Genomic DNA, 22,968 nt, shown 5'->3' on the forward strand with positions numbered 1-22,968 from the left:
CATTCTAAATAGGGATGAGAAAACACCTACCTTTCAGCTTTTCGAAAAGTACTCTGTAATTTGCAAAGTGCTATACAGATGGAGAATTTTAAGCCTTATTTTCCCAGGATGATTTTAGAGTAAGAATAGGAGATAAAAGAAAAGAGCAAAGTAAGGAATGCATTTTCTGTATTATTTCTGAAGATGTCCAGGTCCACACAATGCCAAGATCTGAGTATTTGCTGGTGGGGCTGGGAAGAAAGGAAGACCTATGCCACATGCTCTGGGGAGGAAACATCTGACCCCTCCCGTACGCTGAGCCAGGAGCCTACATCTGGCTCAGGTCACCCCCACAGACATGCCCTCACTCACTGGAGTGGGAAATAAGGGGGGAGGAGGCAGCGTTATCTTCAAGGTCTCCAGCTCAGGTTTAGCCCCTTCTGTGTGCCCTTCTCCACAGTGCTGCCTCAAGAGGCTCCAAACACCCAATCCAGAAGGCTCTTCATGTCTGGGAAGCAGCAAGATGAGTGAGGGCATCGGGGCTCTCAACTCACAATGGGAATTAGCTGGGGAGTCTGACCTTGGCTTCCTCTCAAGGTCCAGCTCTGGGCAGGAAGGTGAGGTAGAGTGGAGAGGGGCTTCTGGGACCCCAGCAATAACCCCAGTCACACACAAAGAGCTCCCAGGGGTCCGTAGGCCCTCCCTTGCAACAGGCACAGGCCCATGCTAAAATAGCCCTGGGTACATCCACAAAGCCACAACTGAGAGTGTGATCCAGCCTGCCACAACCAGAGATGGAGGACAGCTCACTTCATCCTTTCCTCTGCAGACACCTGGATACCAGGTGCGCCAGCCCAAGAGATTTGGGAGTGAAACTCGAAGTCAGGCACACTGAGTACTTGACTGTGTGGCCCCCAGAATCTTGGCCTCATCTGGGTCATCAAACCTCTTGGAAAAGGGCGATGGCAACCGGCACCTTGCTCCCTGCACTCCTAGGATAAAACCAATCTGGGCTTTTCAGGCAGAACCCACGGGAGTCCTGGGAACAGTGTCACTCTACTTCTACCCCAGGAAAGGAGCAACAAAAATGACTATTGTTCTTGGCCAAACTGTTCTAAGGGGTAAATGATATAATAAAACCATTAACAATGAATAAATTTTAAAAATCATAAGCAAAATTAAAAATAAGATTATGGCTAGCACATAAGCAAAAAATACTGAACCCACTTGCACGGTCACCACACTCAGAAGAAAGGGGGTGGGGGTGTGCTCCGTCAGCTCAGAGACTCCTAGCTTTCCTTTAGCTATAAGAAGTGGCCAGAGGAACTATTTGAACAGAAACACAGGTTCATAGGCAGGACCAGTTTACGAAGGAAAGAAAAATACAATTCAGACTCACCCTCCATTTTTGAAGGGGCTTTGCAATGGATTTTCAATGACTATCTCCTTGAAACTAAAAGATCAGAACAAAAGTTCTCACAACAATATAAAGATTTTTTTTATTTCAAATTATAACTCTGTCCAATACAAAGTAAACGTTTTACTCTTGATTGAAAACATGAAAAATAGTTATAAAGAACCCATAGGAATTCAAAAGAAATATATGAGTATCAATTAAAAGTGGGGAAAAACCCTAACCTATCCTGGATACATGAGGAGGGCACACCCAGTGTCCCTGTGGTTGCCAGCCCTGGCACCTCCAGACCTTCCCCCACTGTATTCTCATGCCTCCACCTGCTCCCCAGAAGCCCTACCCTGAGTTCCTCGGAGTGCTATGCTCCCACCTTCCTGCAGGCCTCTACTCCCTCTGAAGCCAAAGGGACATTACAAGAGCACAAACTGGTCTGCCTACTTATAAGCCCCAGGCTTTCCAGTATCCAGGAGAAAGTGTAAGTCCCCCAGCTAGGTGTCCCTGCCCCTCAAACCTCCCCACATCATTCATGCTCCATGTCCCCTCCCCTCACCCTACTGATCCCACCCTCAGAACCCAACCTCAAGGTTTTGGGCCATCACACCCCTTAGCTCTCACAGCCCAGGAGGCACTACAGGCTCGTAAATATGATTATCTTTCATGATTGTTAAGCCAAGAGACAAGGAAGGGAGGTTAAGCCATCAGAGCTGTTTTATGTTTTGAAAGATTATCCTGACGACAGATGACAGGACCTTGGCTCTGATGAGGCTTTGCCACCAGCTGGAATGCCTCAGGCCCTAGCCCATCTGCAGGACTGGACAGAAAGGGCCCCTTGGTGGAGTCCTGTAAGGAGGAATGGGGCAATGAGAGCTAAGCAGCATGTGTACCCCTACCAGGAGGCACCCCAAAACAAGGAGCTTCCTCTAGCCATCCAGCTGAGAGGCCACGGCTGGCTTATGAAGAGGCCCTTGAGGAATAGGAGGGAAGCTTGCAGATGGGTGGTCAGCACCACAGGGCAACTAACTGGCCAGCTCAGTAATGTCATTAAGAGACACCGGAGAACACGTACCATGAGAATTACAAAGGTGATTTGTTTTTATATTATAATTCATTTAAATTTTGGTAGATCCAGACAATAATCATATGGATTTGAATCTTTACATGCTGTTTGCCTGCTGTATTATCTGACTGGCATAAGTCAAACATTTGCTAATGTGATGATCAGCAGAGGCAGTGAGGGGCCCTGATTAGCAAACACTGTTTAGAATTCCTTCCAAAGAAAAAGGTAGTCCAAAGCAGAAGCTGTGCAAGAAGCACACAGCAGTGAGATAAAAGGTATGATTTTCAAGTCAGACAAGTGAATAAAATGGAGTGACCAGTGCAGTGCCAGATGTGAGTCACTTCCTGTGAAATCTCCTGGAGAAGAGCAGATACAGTGAGGAGGTATTGTGTTGTGTGTGATCCTGACTGGGCCGATTCCCTTTTCCCATGGTCATCTCTTTTCCCATCGAGAGGTCACTGCAGCCAGCAGGTGGCTGGCCTGGGACAGATGGCAGCCTGCGCTGTGGGGGGGAGAGGAGCTGGTAAGGTCAGGCCAGGAGCTGAGGCATCACAAGGACTCACACAGGCTGGACGTCACAGATATATCAGTCCATACAGCTCTCCTCCACAGTTAGGTCCAGGATGAGACTTCTGCAGGCAGGCATCACAAAAAGACAGGATGACGACCATGCCATGGGCAGAGCTGGAGAGCGTTCCAGGGTCAGGCAAGTGGGCATGGCAACAAGAATGGACCAACTCTGGGCCTTTGAGTTCAGATGTCCTATTTCCTGGAAGGACACCAGGGTCCGGGAGTAGAGGGGTATCAGAGCCTGGATAGGTGAGGGTATGGGGGGAATAAAGGCTCTGTGTTCCCTCCCCTCACCCTGCTGACCCTACAATCATGCAGAAGGCAAGATTCCCTCCTGGACATTGACCTAGGAGTGAGGCTGTATGGGAGGACACAGCTATGTGCATGGCAGTGCAGGTGCTGAGCCTAAGGTCACAATGCAGATGACCAGTTGATGACCATGATGAGCAGCAGAGAGCCAGCTGTATGGCTGGAGTAGAGGCCTGGTGATGGGGCCTCAAGGTCAAGATCAAGTCCACATCTTGATGTGTCTGTGCCAGTGATGTCAGACCAAGGCCTGTCTCAGGAACATCAGTGCCACCAACATGCCTAGTGCATCACCCACTTCATGCTCGGCCAGCTGAAGTGACAGCTTCCTTGGTTTTGATGGGTTTCTCCCTTTGCCACAGCCCCTATCTATAAAAGGAGACATTGTCTCAACTTCAGAGAGACCTGGTCTGAGGTCACTGCCAGAACATGGTCCATCAGGCTTGAAGCCCACAGGCCAGCTCCTGTGCCCTGCTTTCCATGGCCGTGCGGCATGGCTCCCAGGGATGTCTGGCTTTGCTTGGGGTGTAAGCAGAAAGCTCTACATGAGAAGCAGCTGTGTGCCCTGCACCAAGCCAACTTCAGAGCTTTGCTGAGCCCATCTCTCTTTGCCATTGGCCCTCCGACCTCCCCATCACCCAGATGTCAGTGCTGCTTCTGACTGCATGTGAACCATGAGTCCACAGAGAACCGTGGCACCATGGCCAGTTTACACTTCACACTGAAGAAAAGTAGCCACAGTGACAGTATGAGGTGCTGCAACAAGAAAGGCTGCCCCGAGATGCCAACCTGGGCAGTGAGCTCAGGGCCAACTGCCCTTCTGGGCCTCCTGCACTTAAAAGCCAACGTCACTTCAAAATCTTCTCATCAGATTTTTAAAAATTATATTCCAAGTTATTTATTTGTTTTAATTAAAATTCCAGTTTGAGGAAATAATGAGGAACAACAACAACAACAACAAAAAAGCCTGGTTCCAGCAATGCTGGCTCACCTTCAAGTCCCCACTCAGCACATTCAAGTGTCACCACGTTCTCCCAAAGTCTCCCAGGACGTCTGTCCAGAGGAGAAGGGCCATCACATTTTCCACTGAGGAATTCATTGTACTTATTTATTTGGACAACTTTTTATTGTGACTTACCTTGAGAAAAATTGTATGAGTATTACAAAGAATGTCTATGTATATATACTTAATTGTTTCTCCAACTGTTCACATTTAGGCTCACTTATTTGTCATGTACTTATTCATTCACTCATTCATTTATTCATTGCTTCTCCCTATTGATCTGCAGTTTCTAAGAGTGATTAGCAGACATCATGCTCCTTGACTTCAGATACTTTAGTGTGTATTTCCTAAAAACAAAGACATCCAGATTTATTTTTAAAGTATAATTATCAAAACCAGAACATAGCACATTGATGCGATATTATTACCTAATTCCCTGGCCATCCAGTCACAGTGCCCCATCACCAGACACACTAACTTCATTTGAGCCAATCATAAACATAAAAGAAGAGGGCATTCTAGAACCATGAAATTAGAAATGCTACTATCAACCATGCCTTCCAAGAAGTTCAGGAAAATGAATTTTCATATGAGGTCAAACTCCATGGAAGGTTTTTTTTAAAAGACAAAAAAAAAAAAAAAAAAAAAATAGAAACAAAATAACATCCCTACTGACAATAAACACACACCATAAAAACATGAGTACAAAAAGAGAAAAACCATAATCTAATACCTTTAAACTGATTAAAAACATTAAGATAATAAAGCAAGAGATAAAAAAAAAAGACATAAATCAGAATTAGAAAACCTCAAGAATGAGTTCATAGAACTCAGGAAAGAATCTGGAGCAAAAGAAAAATATTTCAAAAATCAAGATGAAATTAAAAGACACAAGATGAAATAAGCATCACAGAGGAAAATATAAAACTTTCAAAAAGATAAAAGAAAACAAAGCCATGAGAATTCATGAGACATGGCAAAGACAGAACAGACACAGAGAGAGGACTAACGAGGGGCCGGGTGGCCTTCAAACCACAGCTCAACCGATTCTTAAGTTAAAAACGTATTTAAGACTAAATGCTTGGCCGGCAGGTGTTACTCAGTGGTTGAGCATCGACCTATGAACAAGGTTCAATTCCCGGTCAAGGTACATGCCCAGGTTTTGGACTTGATCCGCAGTGTGGGGTGTGCAAGAGGAAGCCGATCACTGATTCTCTCATCATTGATGTTTCTCTCTCTCTCTCTCTCTCTCTCTCTCTCTCTCTCGCTCGCTCTCGCTCTCTCTCTCTCGCTCGCTCGCTCTCTCGCTCTCTCGCTCTCTCTCTCTTTCAACCCCTTCCTCTCTGAAATAAATTACTAGTAAACAAGATTTTTTAAAAAAGACTAAATACTTCATTGTATTCCATCTGCTAACACTGTATTTATAGTTTATATATCTGATGATATTAATGATATTAATGATATTTAATGATCTAAAGATCATTTTAAGATTACTTGCACAATTTTTGTGTCCAAATACTGCTGATCTCATAAACAGATTGGGGGAGCTTTGGGTCTTCTCTATACTTTGAAACAACTTACACACCTTAAAAGTTTCATTTCCTTTAGGATTGAGTCTGGTGAGTGCAGATCTCTGAACACAGTTTCAATCACTACCACAGTGAGGGATTATTCAGACTTTCTACATCATATTGAAATAATTTGGTTTGCATTTTTCTAGAAAATTATTCATTTCATCTAGATGTTACAGTTCATTTGCATAGAGTTGTAAATAACAATCACTGAAATTTTTTTTTTTATTGGTTATTGTTTAAAGTATTATATACTAGAGGCCCAGTGTACGAATTTGTGCACAGGTGGGGTCCCTCAGCAATAATTTTTCTGTGGCTGTAATTCTTGATTAACAGTTATTTAACATTTAGTGCACATCATAGCGAGTGATCGAACTCTCGGTCTCCCGGTCAAACTCCCGAGGAGACAATTTGCATATTAGCCTTTTATTATATAGGATAGTATTACATATGTCTCCTTTTTCCCCCATTCCCCTCTCCCCGGCCACCCCCAACCCCCAGCACATGCCCTCATGCCCCTAGTGTCTGTGTCTATTGGTTATGCGTATATGCATGCACACAAGTCCTTTGGTTGATCTCTTACCCACCCCCACCCTCACCTTCCCTCTGAAGTTTGACGGTCTGTTTGATGCTTCTCTGTCTCTGTATCTATTTTTGTTCATCAGTTTATGTTCATTATATTTCACGAATGAGTGAGATCATTTGATATTTATCTTTGACTGGCTTATTTTATTTAGCATAATGCTCTCCAGGTCCATCCATGCTGTTGCGAATGGTTAGAGTTCTTTCTTTTTTACAGCATTTCTTTTTTATTCCATTGTGTAGATGTACCACAGTTTTTTAATCTACTCATCTGCTCATGGGCATTTAGGCTGTTTCCAAATCTTAGCTATTGTAAATTGTGCTGCTATAAACATAGGGGTGCATATGTCCTTTCTGACTGGTGTTTCTGATTTATTGGGATATATTCCTAGAAGTAGGATTACTGGGTCAAATGGGAGTTCCAATTTTAATTTATTTGCAGAAACGCCATACTGTTTTCCACTGTGGCTGCACCAGTCTGCATTCCCACCAGCAGTGCATGAGGGTTCCTTTTTCTCCACATCCTCGCCAGCACTTGTTGTTTGTCAATTTGTTGATGATAGCCATTTTGACAGGTGTGAAATGGTATCTCATTGTCATTTTGATTTGCATCTCTTGGATGATTAGTGACTTTGAGCATGTTTTCATATGTCTCTTGGCCTTCTGTATGTCCACCTTTGAAAAGTGTCTAAGTCTTTTGCCCATTTTGTAATTGGATTGTTTATCTTCTTTTTGTTTAGATGTATGAGTTCCCTATAAATTTTGGAGATTAGGCCCTTATCGGATATAACATTGGCAAATATGTTCTCCCATGCAGTGGGTTTTCTTTTTGTTTTGTTGATGGTTTCTTTTGCTGTGCAGAAATTTTTATTTCGATGTAGTCCCATTTGTTTATTTTCTCCTTAGTTTCCATTGCCCTAAGAGCTGTATTGGTAAAGATATTGCTATGGCATATGTCTGATATTTTGCTGCCTATGGATTCTTTTAAGATTTTTATGGTTACCCATCTTACATTTAAGTTCTTTATCCATTTTGAGTTTATTTTTGTGTATGGTATAGGTTGGTGGTCTAGTTTCATTTTTTTTTTTGCATGTATCTGTCCAGTTTTCCCAACACCATTTATTTAAGAGACTGTCTTGACTCCATTGTATTATGCTCTTGCCTTCCTTTGTCAAATATTAATTGAGCATAATGGCTTGGGTCGATTTCTGGATTCTCTGTTCTGTTCCATTGGTCTATATGTCTATTCTTATGCCAGTATCAGGCAGTTTGAGAACAGTAGTTTTGTAATATTGCTTGATATTAGTATTGTGATTCCCTCCAACTTTCTTCTTCTTTCTCAGGATTGCTGCATCTATTTGGGGTCTTTTTTTTTTAATTCCATATGAATTTTTGGAGAGTTTGTTCTAGGTCTGTGAAATATGCCATTGGTATTTTATGGGGATTGCATTAAATCTATAGATTGCTTTGGGTAGTATGGACATTTTAATGATGTTGATTCCACCAATCCATGAACATGGTATATTCTTCCAGTTGTTTATGTCTTCCTCTATCTCTTTTTTTCAATATCCCTTAGTTTTCCAAGTACTGATCTTTTACCTCCTTAGTTAAGTTTATTCCTAGGTATGTTCATTTTTTTGGTGCGATGGTAAATGGGATTGTTTTTTTGTTTCCCTTTCTGTGAGTTCATTATTGGTGTATAAAAAAGCTATAGATTTCTGGGTGTTAATTTTGTATCCTGCTACATTGCCAAATCCTTTTATTAAATCTAGCAGTTTTTTGATGTAGTCTTTAGGGTTTTCTATGTACAATGTCATGTTATCTGCGAATAATGACAGTTTTACTTCTTTTCTAATTTAGATGCTTTTTATTTCTTCTTCTTGTCTGATCACTATGGCTAGCACTTTCAGTACTGTGTCGAACAGGAGTGGTGAGAGTAAGCATCCCTGTCTTGTTCCTGTTCTTAGGGGAAATGGTTTTGGTTTTTGCCCATTGAGTATGATGTTGGCTGTAGGTTTGTCATATAAGGCTTTTATTATGTTGAGGTATGATCCTTCTATTCCCACTTTGCTGAGAATTTTTATCAAGAAAGGGTGTTGGATTTTGTCAAATGCTTTTTTCTGCATCAATTGATATGATTATGTGATTTTAAAAAATATATATTTTATTGATTCTTTACAGAGAGGAAGGGAGAGGGATAGAGAGCTAGAAACATCGATGAGAGAGAAACATCGATCAGCTGCCTCCTGCACACTCCCTACTGGGTATGTGCCTGCAACCAAGGTACATGTCCTTGATCGTAATCCAACCTGGGACCCTTGAGTCCGAAGGCCGACGCTCTATCCACTGAGCCAAACTGATCAGGGCGATTATGTGATTTTTATCTCTCAATGTGTTTATCTGATGTATCACGTTGATTGATTTGCGGATATTGTACTATCCTTTAATCCCCACTTGGTCTTGGTGTATTATCTTTCTAATGTAGTGCTGGATCCAATTTGCTAGGATTTTGTTGAGGATTTTAGTATCTATGTTCATAAGAGATATTAGCCTGTAATTTTCTTTCTTTGTAGTCTTTATCTGGTTTTGGGATTAAGGTATTGCTGGCTTCATAGAAAGAGCTTGGAAGTGTTCCTTCTACTTGAATTTTTTTGAAAAGTCTGAGGAAGATAGATTTTTGTTCTTCTTTGAGTGTTTGGTAAAACTCCCCTGTGAAGCCATCTGGTCCAGGATATGTATTTGCTGGAAGTTTTTGATTACTGCTTCAATTTCTTCCATAGTTATTGGCCTATTCAGATTTTTTTTATTCTTCCTAATTGAGTTTTGGAAGGTCATATTTTTCTAGGAATATGTCCATTTCTTCTAGGTTGACCAGTTTTTTGGAATAGAGTTGCTCATAGTACTTTTTTACAATCCTTTGTATTTTTGTGAGGTGTGTTATTTCACCTCTTTCATATCTGATTTTGTTTATATGGGTCCTCTCTTTGCTTCTTGGTGAGCCTGGCTAGAGGTTCATCCATCATGTTTATCCTTTCAAAGAACCAGCTCTTGGTTTCATTAATCTTTTGTAATTTTTTTTGGGGGGGGTCTATGTCATTTATTTCCACTCTGAACTTTATTATTTCCATCCTTCTGTTCACTCTGGGCTTTTCTTGTTGCTCTCTTTATAATTCTTTAAGTTGTAGAGTTAGATAATTTATTACCAGTTTTTCTTGTTGTTTTTTTTTGAGGTAGGCCTGTAATGCTATGAACTCCCTCTCAGGAATCCTTTCACTGTGTCCAATAGATTTTGGATTGTTGTGTTTTCATTGTCATTTGTTTCCAGGATGTTTTTTATTTCTTCTTTGACATCTTTGGTCACCCAATCATTGTTTGATAACATGTGCTTTAGCCTCCAAGTGTTTGAATTTTGTGATTGTTTTTATTGTAGTTTATTTCTAACATTATGCCATTGTGATCTGAAAAGATGCTTGATATGATTTCAATCTTCTTCAATTTGAAGAGACTTTGCCTGTGTCCCAGTATGTGTGGTCTATCTTTGAAAATAAATGTCCCACATGCAATTGAAAAGAATGTATATTCTGCAGCATTGGGGTGAAATGTTCTGAAGATGTCGATTAACCCATTGTACTCCATAAGCATCTGTAGACGCAAGTGACGGACCTTCCCCACATGCCATGTGCATTTATTTAAAAAAAAAAAAATGTTTTTTCTAAGTGGCAGCCCTGACCAACTTTAAAATCATTTTTTGTGAGAATTTTCAGCTGAAGGTGTTCAAGAACACCTAAATTGTAATATATTTATTTTTATAATATTCATTGCAAATTGATTTTTTAAATTCAAAATATCGTGGCATGTGAGGATAGTTTCCATTTTGGATGCGTGGCAGTTAACTGGTTAAGTCCATCTGATCTAGTGAGTTGTTAGGATTGCCGTTTCTTTGCTGATTTTTTTTTGTCTAGAGGATTTATTCAGTGATGTCAATGGGGTATTAAAGTCCCTACTATGGTTGTATTGATGTCGATCTCTCCCTAGATATCTTCTGGAAGTTTTTTATGTATTTGGGTGTTCCTGCATTGGGTGCATATATGTTTATCAGGGTTATTTCTTCTTGTTGTATCAAACCCTTTAGTATTATGAAATGGCCTTCCTCATCTCTTGTTATGGCCTTCACTTTGAGGTCTATTTTGTCAGATAGAAGTATTGCTACCCCAGCGTTTTTTTCCCTCATTTCCATTTGCCTGAAAAACATTTTTTCATCCCTTCACTTTCAGTCTGTGTGAGTCCCTTGTTCTGAGGTGGGTCTCTTGTAGACAGCATCTATATATGGTTCATGTTTTCTTATCCATTCAGCCACTCTATGTCTTTGGATTGGAGCATTTAGTCCATTTATGTTTAAGGTTATTATTGATAGCTACTTGTTTATAACAATTTTTATTCTTTATACCTGTGTTCCTTCCCTATCTAGTTCTTCTTTTTACGGCAGTCCCTTTAGCATTTCTTGCATTGCTGGCTTGGTAGTGATAAACTTCCTTAACTTTTTTGTCTGTGAAGCTTCTGATTTCCCCTTCAATTTTGAATGATAGCCTTGCTAGATAGAGTATTCTTGGATTTAGTCCCTTGCTTTGCATCACTTTTTATACTTCATTCTATTCCCTTCTGGCCTGATGTGTTTCTGTGTGATAATCTGATGGGAGATCCTTTGTAGGTAACTCTCTGTCTCTCTCTTGTAGCCTTTAAGCTTTTCTCTTTGTCATTAATGTTTGCCATTGTAATTATGACATGTCTTGGTGTGGGTCTTTTGGGGTTCATATTGTTTGGGACTCTCTGTGCTTGTGTGACTTTTTCTTCCCCAAATCAGGGAAGTTTTCTGTCATTATTTCTTCAAATAGGTTTTCTAATTCTTGCTTCTCTTATTGTCCTTCTGGCACCCCTATTATATGTATGTTAATTCATTTCATGTTGTTCCAAAGCTCCCTTAGGCTCCCTCCTGCTTTCTAATTTTCTTTTCTCCAATTGCTGTTCAGATTGGGCATGTTTCTCTGCCCTATCTTCTGACTCACTAATTCGGTCCTCTACTTCTTCTAGTCTGTTGTTGAAACCTTCCATCATGCTTTTTATTATAACTATATCATTCTTGATTTCCTCTTGATTCTTACATAAGTTGGTGATTTTCTCATCCATCTGGTTTATGAACTGTATGACCATTACTATGAATTCTTTTTCTGACATATTGCATGCCTCCATTTCATTTAGTTCTTTTTCTGCTGCTGCCTCCTTTTCTTTCCTTTGGGTGTTGTTTCTTTGTCTCCCCATTTTTGCTATCACCGAAGGGTCCAGGCGCTGAGTTGCATGGGGTTTGCAACTGAAGCAGAGGGCTTGGTGGGAGGGTTGCATATCCCAAGAGTCACTGGAGAGCCCAGGCTGCAGGACACAGGGCCTGTGTCTGCAGTGGCAGGTCAGCAGGAGCGTCACGTGCCTCAAAAGTCACAGGAGAGCCCAGGCATTGAGACACGCAGGGTGGGACCTGTGTTGTGGTGGCAGGTTGGCGGGAGCATTGCACACCCTGTGAGTCACAGGAGATCCCAGGTGCCGAGACATGCAGGGCCTGTGCTGTGGCGGCGGGTTGGTGGGAGTGTCGTGTACTCCAGGACTCACAGGAACCGGTGGCCAGGGAGGCTGGAGTCCCAGTGTCCATGGGTCTGCAGCTGCGGTAGCAGGTCTTTGGCCTGAGTGGCTGTAGGGTCCTGGGTGGTGTTTGAGGCCAGTCTGGATGTTGGTGAGGCTGGGCTCCTAGTCACAGCAACTCTCCCCTTCAAGATGACATGGTTTCTGTGCCAGTGCTGGCCACCTGGGAGTGCTTGCAGCAGTAGCAGGGGCTCCCCATTTAAGAGATCTCAATCTTCCAGCTCCTGAAAGTCCTGCAGGATCTAACTGTCCCTCACTCACACACACACACACACACACACACACACACACACACACACCACATGTCCACATATTCCCCTTTCACTCCTTCACTCACTCACACTCTCCCCCTCACTGCCATCCTGCCATCTTGACTCCTGGCTATCTGAAAGTTTTAACAGCAACCACATCTGTAGTTATAACTACTTTCTGGTTACCCAAGTTTTACATTTTGCCTTTTCCCCCTTGCTGGAAGTATGGTTCTCTTCCAGAATTTATTGCACCAACAAGTTTTCAGGTTCTACTGCATTTATCTCTATTTTGTCTTAAATTATTTTGTAACTAGAGGCCCGGTACACAAAATTCGTGCACTGTGGGGGTGGGAGTGTACCTCAGCCCAGCCTGTACCCTCTCCAATCTGGGATCGGGCCTAAACCAGCAGTCGGATATCCTCCTTGCAATCCAGGACTGCTGGCTCCCAACCACTCGCCTGCCTGCCTGATTGCCCCTAACCACTTCTGCCTGCCAGCCTGATCACCATCTAACCACTCCCCTGCCAGCCCGATTGATGCCTAACTGCTTCCCTGCCAGCCCAGTTGCCCCTAACTGCCCTCCCCTGCCAGCCTGGTCGCCCCTAACTGCTCCCCTGCCAACCCGATCGCCCCCAACTGCCCTCCCCTGCCAGCCCGGTCGCCCCTAACTGCCCTCCCCTGCCGACCTGGTCGCCCCTAACTGCTCCCCTGCCAGCCCGATCACCCCCAACTGCCCTCCCCTGCTGGCCTGATCGCCCACAACTTCCCTCCCCTGCCGGCCATCTTGTGCAGGCCATCTTGTGACCACATGGGGGTGGCCATCTTGTGTGAGGGTGTGATGGTCAATTTGCATATTACTTCTTTATTATATAGAATGCTTTCTCTAACATTTAGAGTCACAGGCATTTATTTTAAATGTTTCTGATTTTCTGACATTTTCTCTTAAGAACTGTTTTGGCAATATCCTTCATGGTTTGATATGCAGTATTATCTCATTTTCATTACTTTTTAAACAGTTTATGCTTTATGTAAAAGCACTCCAAAATCTCCATGTATATAATGTAGTCTGGGTTGTTTTTGGATATGACTTTGTGGTTAATTTCCACTTATATTGTACTTAATGACTTCTGCTATTGAAAAATAAAATTTCCTTAAAATCAAATACATAGTTAATATATATATATATTTAAAACCCCTTTTTTAAAAAAAAACAAAAACATGGTGAATGGTCCTGGTGTGCTTGACAAAAAGTAAGGAGGGAGGGAGGGACAGGGAAGGAAGAAATGTGAAAGGAAATAATATTCTGTTTGGAACAGAGTTTGTTAAGAATGCTATTCAAATCATAACTATGTTTTTTTGTCTTCTTGATTTTCTTAAATTAAAGTTTCCCATTATGGTACTGGATTTGTCCACTTCTTGTTCTACAAGTTCTTCATAAATTTTATAGCTATGTAATTATGTATATAAAAGATCATGAATATCATGTCTTCTTAGAGATTTATTATTTTCAAAATAAAGTATCTTTGTCTCATTTAGTACTTTTCATCTTTTTCTTAAAAATAATGTTTGTCCTGCTTTCCAGTGATTAGCATTTTCTTAGTACACTTCCCATGAACACATTTTGTTTCTGTGTCATTTTTAAGATAATTTGAGTTTTATCTCTTAAAAGAGAAAATTAACACACATTTGTACTAAAGCCTACATGATGTCTTGCCTTATATATTTTCTGATTTCTGTTTCCCCCCCTTCTATACTACCTTTTGATGACTTAATCAAGTTTTCTTTGTTCTAGAGTTTTTTCTCTACAGGATTGAAATTGTACCATCTGTGCCTCTGACTGGCAACTCCTTATAAGTCATTACTGTGTTCAAATGCACAGTTACATAGACTATAAGAGTAGTATCTACACATCCTTAGGGAACAACCAGAATTTTAGGGAACTTTCACTTTTCTCCTTCTCATCCCTATATAAATACATATACGTAAGATTTTTCAACTATTATTCTAATTTGTACCACAATGTGCATCAATAATTATTTAGAGCTAGCTACATGTCATACTGGATTCTTTCCCCACCGTTATTGGTGAGATCAAACATCACCCTTTTTAATAGATGGTTGTCCTTTTGTCATTTTGCTAAGTCTTAAGCAGGTGTCCTCAAACTACGGCCCACGGGCCACATGCGGGTGTTTTTGCCATTTTGTTTTTTTTACTTCAAAATAAGATATGTGCGGTGTGCATAGGAATTTGTTCATAGTTTTTTTTAAACTATAGTCCGGCCCTCCAACGGTCTGAGGGACAGTGAACTGGCCCCCTGTTTAAAAAGTTTGAGGACCTCTGGTCTTAAGAGTAAGGCTAGTGAACTCTGAGTCCTTGACTGTCTGGAAAAAACTTTCCTTTGCCCTTCAATTTGAATCAAGTCTGGCTGTGTCTGAAATTTTAGGTTTGGAGTCATTTTTCTCAAAATAGTTTGATGATGCTGATCCAATTAATTCTAGAATAATAATTTATCATTGAGAAATTTGATGCTAATTGCTAGCTAGACCTTTGTTCCTCCTGATGACTACTTAGGGGGTTTTCTCGTATTTAGTAATGTCTTGAAACTGTGTCTTAATATGTCTGGGTAGTTGTGGTGTCTCAATACTTAGTCCTCTGATACATTCTACACTCAATACTTAGTCCTCTGATACATTCTGCACTCTGAGAAGCGCCTTCCAGTAGCTTTTCATTATTCTTCCTCAGCCGTCTATGTTCTCTCCTTTTCAGACTCCTATGCAACAGAAAATGGAGCTTCTCAAACTTGCTTTGGCCTCACCCTTTTCTCTTACACTCTCCACTTCTCAGTCCTTGATCTTCATTCTAGAAGAGTTCTGAGTCCTCTAGGTCTGTATTCTGTAGTAGCTCTAGGTTCTACAGGTCTGCGTTCTGGAATAATCCTTGGTTCATTAGTCCAATTACTAATTCCTTTCTTCATTTTGTCTGTGTTGTGATTCAAGTCATCCTGACTATTCCATTTTAACTAATTTTTCTTTCTAAAATCTTTGGTGGTTTCTTTTGAAGGAGCAACGTTTTCTTTATGAGTATTCTTCTATTTGTGTCACTAACTCTTCCTTTGAGTATCTTCTTTTGTTGCATTTGGTGATTCTTTCTCCTGTGGCTGGTTCTTCTGAAACCCATGACATCTCTTGGCTATGCCCACAGCTTTTCTTTTGAGAGGTTTGATTTGCCTGTCAAGGATATGAGTTCCATTCACTGTAGTCTGCCTCTGGTAGTGGGGGAGAAGAGGTGGGGATCTTTGGACTCCATCTGCCAAGATTTTGTTTTCTAGAGTAACTCCTCTCTCGAGTTGGTTGCTGTTGAGACACAATGCCTGCTGCCCTGGCTCAAAGCACACACCAGCAGTGGGAGTCAGGATACATGGCAGAGGGTGGCAGGGGCCTCTAATCAATCCTCTTAAAGTCCTTGTGTCCAGTAACCCTGAACTGAGTGTCCAAATTCTCATTCCTAGCAAACTAGATGTTTCTACGTGTCTTCTGGGATTTTTTGATTCCATAAACACTATCTACCTTAATAATTAATCAAAACATCTGACCCTCTACCTGCAATCATCACTGTTTCCACAAATGTCATGAGTTGCTTTTATTGCTGCTGTCTTAGAGTGTCTGCCTTTTGGGGGATTCTGGTACAGGTGACAACAGATGAATGCTCTTGGGTAACCATCCTGTTTAATCTGTAGAAGACTGGTTTGTGTATTGACTTTTACTGTCTTTTTAAAAAAGAAAACCCTTCTTAGGTTTTCTTTTAATTGGCAGTTGATAAACTAACCGAAGTCTAAATGCACCCTTCCTATTGTTCTGGTTGATAAAATTAATCTCAATAACCACAGCCTGGAGTCCCATGCATGACTTCGACCTGCTTCCCAGCCTGGTCCTGGGAAGGGCAACCCCACAGAGGCGCAAGATGTGGGGTGGGAAAACTTGAGGATGACCTGCCTGAGATGCTAGTGAAGAGAGGAGAAGAAGCAGGACTCACACCTGAGTGACTGGCTATTGGCTGGAGAATGGGAACTGCCCCCAGGCGGGTAACGAGTGAAAGGGGGGACTTGGAGCAGATGAGGCCACAACCAAATCACTAGTCACTTTGTATTTATTTAATACTTACTCTAAAATTTTCCTGTTGTCTGTAATTACCTTATGTCACTTCATAATACTTGCCATGTAGTTAAATGGTTGACAGTTACTATGGAAACCAAGTACTGTTCTCAATTTCTAGTTTGCTGAGAATTTTTGTCATGAATGAGTATTGAATTTTGTCAAATGCTTCCCATGCATCAATGATATAATAATGTAATTTTTCTTCTTTAGTCTGTTAATATGATGGATTACATTGATTGACTTTTTAAATATTAAAGCAGCCTTGCATCCCTGGTAATGCTCATGAGGAACATTAGTCTGCAGTTTTCTTTTTATGTTCTGTCTTTGGATTTGTTGTTAGGGTAATAGTGGCATATTGAAAGAGTTGGATGGAATCCCTTGTCTTCTGTTGTTTGGAAAAGATTGTATAGAATTGGTGCTAATGTCTTTAAACACCTCATAGAATTCCCCAGTAAAGTCGGCTTGGCCTGAGGATCTCCTTTTCAGGAGATTTTACTAGTAAAACCAAGTTAATTTTCTCTAATAGTTTAGAGTTATCCAACTAATCTCTTTCAATTGGGTGAGTTATGGTAGTTTGTAATTTTCAAGAAATTGGTGTATTTCATCTGAGTTGTCAAATTTATGTGTGTAAAGTTGTTTGTAGTAGTCCCTTAGTGTCCTTTTCATGTCTGTGGACTCTGCAGTGATAGCCTTTTTAATATTGGTACTTTGTGTCTGCTGTTCTCTTTGTCAGTCTAGCTATAGGTTTGTCAATTTTATTGAACCTTTCAAAGAACCAGCTTTTTGTTTCATTTATTTTCTCTACTGTTTTTCTGTTTGCAATTTCATTGATTTTTACTTTTGTAGTTACTGTTTCATTCTTTCTGTTTGATTTGTGGTTAGTTGGTTCCTTTTCTAGTTTCTTAAAGTGGGATTTTAGCTTACAGATTTGAGGCCATTTCTAATTTAGACGCTTAATCCTAAAATTTCCTTCACAGGACCAGTTTAGCTGAGTTCCATAAATTTTGATATGTTGTATTTTCATTTTCATTCAGTCCAGCATACTTCTTAAATTTTACTTAGCTTCCCTCTGTGGCCCATGGATTATTTAGATGTGTGTTTTTAAATTTCCAAATGTTTAGAGACATACCTGTTATCTTTCTGTTATTGATTTCTAATTTGATTTAATTGTAATTAGAAACCACACTCTGTGGGGTTTTAATTTATTTAAATTTGTTGAGATTACTTTTATGGCTCAGGATGTAGTCTGCCTAGGAGAATGCTTCATGGGTGCTTAGGAAGAATGTGTTCTGCTGTTGTCAAATAGAGTGTTTAGCACCTCATTTTGGTGGGTGGTGTTAAGTTCTACATTGTTGGTGATTTTCTGTCTAGTTGTTCTACCAGTCGGGATATTGAAGTCTCCAAATGTAATTGTGGATTTGTCTATTATTCCTTTAGTTTGATAAATTTTTACTTACTGAATTTCGTGGTTTTGTTGCTTGGCACATACATATTTAGGATTGCTTGCTTTTTGATAAAGAGACTTTCATGAATCATGTAATGTCTTGATTGTGGAGTGAATTGAAGTGAAGATGGAGACAAACAAGAAGTCTTGCAAGTGTGTGATTGGATTTGAGAAGTTGTGAGTAGGTGACTGTCATGGCCAGGGAGGGAGCTAAGGCTTGCACCAGCGAAGTCACCATGCTCATGGCAATGGTGTAACACGGGATGGCTCACACCTGGCAGGGGGCCTCACAGACAGTCTCCTGGTGGTTCAAGCGGCAGGAGCTTAACCTCCAAGGGCTCTGTGAGCCTGACAAGTCTAAGATGAGAGCCCATGCTTGGAGGGAAAGATGCCCAAGGGGAGTTTGTCATCTGCAGTGTGTTGGGTATCTGGTGGTCCAATAGGGTCTGTGGAAGTGTACCATGCAGCCTTGCTTTTGTACCTCTCTAGACCTGGGTCCCGTAACATCTTTTTCCCTTGTGGTCCAATCCTGGCATTCCAGTCCACTGAAATGGTGAGCATTTGACCTGTAAAATAGATAAACAAGGCCCCTGCCATGTGTCCTTCTTATGTGTTCACCAAGATCTGGTGACTAAGTGTCAGTGGGTATTCCCAACCCTGTGGATGGCCCCGGGTAGTGGCTGGGCCCATTGTGTTTTGTTGGCATCTCTGGAGAAACCATTTTCACAAGAGCATTGTAATAAGAGCAGTTTACTTGAATGTTATTAATGGGAGTAAGAAAGACTGACAATAAGCATTTTCCATAGTAATTAAAGTATGTTTTCTTTCCAGGTTGAATTTATGTAGAGTATTTTATTTTAACATGATATGGTGAGTATGGATGCTCTGCTGGGCTCTGTGTTCACAGCATGTGCTCATCCATTACCTCATTGGGTCCTCACTGCAGACCGTTGATGGGTGGAAGTGCGCCCATTTTCCAGATAAGACAGTACTGCTCCTGGGCCTCAATTGGTGGAGGTGCTGGGACTCTGACCCTGGTCTGAGGTGTCAAGTCCTCGCTTCCTCCTATTCCAGTGCTTTACAGAACATTCTGGGAAGTGCAGGGACATCTGTAGGTGTGGTGGAGCCGTGAGGTGGCCTCTGGGTCCCATTTGGGCTTCTCTCAGGGCCGTACATGCAAACTGATGCATGTATTGAACATTTGCAGAAATCTGCTTTTAGAAAAAAGATTCTGTGGCTCAGAATTTGAAAACACGGTGCCACCTTGAAGAAATGTTTTTTTGCACACACTTTCAGGTGTGCCTGGAAGTCATGGAGAACATTTCCATGTAGTGCTGTGCCTTCTGGGGCAGGCTTGTGGGGAGCGCTCAGGGGACTAATGGCTGTGAGGGGGAATGAAGGTGAGTGCCGCCATATGGCAATAAGGCTGACACCCAAAGGGTGGCAGTGACTGGGAGCAGGTGTGCCAGAGGTGTGCTTGCTTCACTGGGAAGCGTGGTGTGTAATATGCAGACCAAGCATAGTGTGAGGACCATGCATGGTGTGAGGATGGGAAGCTCCTGGAGGGCGGGGGGAGCAGCCTGGATTCAAGCAGTTCCCAGCAGCTATGTTGGAGCCCAGCAGTGGACAGTTGTCCTTGAAGTTGGCAGCTGGGAAATGGGACCAGTGTATATGGACAATAAAAAATGGAAAGTCCTGAATAAAGAAGGTAGATAGGACGGGAAAGGCTGCAGTCTGCAGGCCCCTGGGTGAGAGACCAAACCTCGTGGGGGACACATTCTGTGTGTCTTCAAGTGCTCCTTTGAAGGACTGCCATTAAACCACAGAGCTTTGTTGCCACCTAGTGGTCAGATTCTTGCATCCTCACAGTTCTGGCTTTGTTGTGATGGGGAGACCCAGGCTTCTAGCAATACTCAGATTGAAAGTACTGTCCCTTTTGACCAATGTCCTTTGAGTCTCTTTGGAGAAGACGCTGCTCAGGATGGGGCAACACAGCTGAGGGAAAACCATGTGGGGACAGCTAGCCGATAGGCTGGAGTGAGTGTCCGTCTCTGCCATGTGTCGCCACACCGCCATGTGTCTGGAGTGTGCTCTAAGGGGGAACAAAAAATCCCCCACTTATCCTATTCCATTTACTTCTTTCCTGACAAACAATCCTCATGTCCAGAGCTGGCAGGTTGTCCCTTACAGGTGAACTTTGTGTGTCTGATACTATTCGAAGCAGAATCCGCCCTCAGACAACATGTGGACTTCATGCATGGTGGGTCCTAGCTGTGTTACCTCCTCTTCTCCTTTCCGTCCACATTGCCCTGGGGCCTGGTACTAGACTCTGCTTGGGGCCAAACACTCTGTTTCATCTAGGCGCAACAACTCTGGTTCCATCTCCAAACCTCACTCTGAGCTCTAGCCTGAGTGCCCAGCTCCTGCTCGTGCCCAGGAAAAGGACCAGCCTCTCACTTACCATGTCCAGGATTGACCTCCCACTTCCTCATGCTCGCCTTCCACCTGTACTTCTCCTCTATCATCCATAGCTGTGTCATGGACTCAGTGTATCCACCTAGAAGCATTATTTCGTGGTCTTGCCTCTGTGGAGCAGCCCCAGCACAATAGGCACCTCTCTTGGCTTCGGTTTCTCCGTAGGTTTGAAGCAGATATGGGAACTTGCTGTCTTCTATTAGGTCAGACTTAAGAGATTTACAAAAATAGAAAACAATGTCACACTTCTCACTAAATTTTGGAAAACATTGCTCATAAAATGTTACTTTTGTTAACTTGTATTAGGTTTATTATTATTTTAAAATTATTATATAAAATATATAAAGTTCCTCAGTTTTCATCTAATAAGGCAAATAGTGATGGATAGAATCCACACAAATAAAATCACATCGGTATCCTCAGTAATTTTTTAAGAGAGTAAAGGGGTCTTGAGATCAAAAGTTTTGAGAGTGGTTGCCCTCCTGGCTGTGGGGAAGCTATACCATCCACTCTCCAGGCCTTCCTTCAAGTTCTAGTGAGACTCAGCAGGAAGAATAAGGAGAAATATATCTCTTTCATCTTGTCCAGAAACAGGAGCCCTTGTCTTCCTTTAAATTCCTGATATCATCTGTACCTTCTGGATTGTTTTTCCTGATCAATGTCATCAGCAGGTTGTGTATTTTTGGATCTTTATTGAAGAAATAAATTTTATATTTGTTCATTTTTCTCAATTGCCTCTTGTTTCCTTTCTGATCTATTCTTTATTAATACCTTCTTTTTACTTTCTGTGGATATTTTGTTATTTTTCTAACTTCTTAAAATGGGTCTTTTACTTACTAATATTTGCCTTTCTTTATTAATAATATATGCTTTTAAAGCTGTAACTTTTCCTGTGAGCTCTATCTTAGCTGTTTGCCTGAGATTTGGGCATATAGTAATTTTATTATTGTTGTGGTCTCATTATTTTCTGATTTCATTATGATGTTGTCTCATTCATTTCTTATTGAGAAGCATGGAAAAGATGTTCTGTCTAGGGGGATTACAAAGTTATCTTTTGCTAATGATCTCTAATTTAATTGCCAAGTGGGTAGAAAGCCTTGTCTGTTGATTTCCTATCTTCAACATTTGTTGAATCATGCAGTGACTCAGAACATGGCCCTTTTTTTGTTGTTGTTCTCTGACAGCTGGGGGAGATGGTGTAACCTCTAAACAGCAGGTGTGGCATTGTACCCACACACATTATCATGTTTGTGTGTTTTCATGTATTCTGCTTCTTTATTACTTTGTCACTAGACTGTGTGAACTGTAACAGAGTGGTATGTTGGCATTTCCCGCTGGATAGGCCCTTTGCTGGATTGGCTTGGGTGTCACTAATCAGACTGATTTCCCAGCCGTGGGCCCTCACAGCCACTGCATACTTCCTCGTGCACATACAGTGATATCTCTTTACTGGATTATTGCTTAATTTCCTAAATTCTCTCCTGGCTTCTTCTCCTGCCTCTCTACTTTCAGCCTGTTTTCCACACCAGCAGCCAGGTTGCTCATGATAAAATATCATGATTTATCATGCCTCCTTTTTTCTCAAAACCCTTTCAGATCCTGGTTTTCTGCAGATTCCACCTGCTCTCATTCTTAAAATGGCCTAAAATACCTCACCCAACATGGCCCCTCTCTCCACACCATTCTCAGCTGCCCTCCCCTCATTCACCCTCTCCTGGCAAGATGAAGACACAGGGGAAGGCCAGTGGGAGCATGTAGGATAGCACTGGGCCTTGTGATTATCTGATGTTTCAAACTCCTGGTGGACCCACACCCTGTATTGGAGCACAAATAACCATGTGAGCTATGCATGCCCTGTGTTGTGTGCACACATGTGAGTGTGTGTCTGCCAGCATGTGTGGAGTTTTCAGCTTAATGGACTGCTTTTGTCTGGACTGTGTCCAGGAGCGGATGTGATGCCCTTGGGGACTAGTCCTTTGAAGCTGATTTGTTGTGGCGGCTTGTTCAGCAAGACATTAAAAACCATGGCTTCTGCTGTTCCTAAGTGGGTCGTGCAGTGAGGGAAGGCCATAGAGGTGAGGAAAGGAGTTGTGTCCCTCATTCAACCTGTCTTTCTTCCTAATATCAATTGTGTGTGTGTGTGTGTGTGTGTGTGTTAACAGTTAATGGCTAGCAGGAGGTCACAGAGCAGATCCAGCCTCCCAATTCTTTTCTAAAATATGTTTTTATTGATTTGAGAGAGAGAGGAAGGGAGAGGAAGAGAGAGAAACAGAAAGGATGAGAGAGAAACATTGATCAGTCCACTGCCACCTGCAAGCCCCATACTGAGAGGATCAAGCCTGCAACCTGGGCATGTGCCTTGACCAGGAATTGAACCGGCAACCTCTAAGTGCCTGGGATGATGCTCAATCAATTGAGTTACACCGGCCAGGGCCCAATTGTGTTTTGAAAGCAAACAGCAGAGCCTCTGAGAT

At 41.9% G+C, this 22,968-nt stretch overlaps 1 protein-coding gene across 9 annotated transcripts in view; it reads left to right on the forward strand.

Annotated features, from left to right (window-relative positions):
• PCBP3 (poly(rC) binding protein 3) overlaps nucleotides 1-22,968 on the forward strand; it is a 217,207-nt gene that overhangs the window by 121,884 nt on the left and 72,355 nt on the right. The gene's annotated exons all lie outside the window — the stretch shown is intronic.

The sequence above is a fragment of the Eptesicus fuscus genome, chromosome 3, assembly GCF_027574615.1.
Source record: "Eptesicus fuscus isolate TK198812 chromosome 3, DD_ASM_mEF_20220401, whole genome shotgun sequence".
In the NCBI taxonomy this organism is placed as follows: Eukaryota; Metazoa; Chordata; class Mammalia; order Chiroptera; family Vespertilionidae; genus Eptesicus; species Eptesicus fuscus.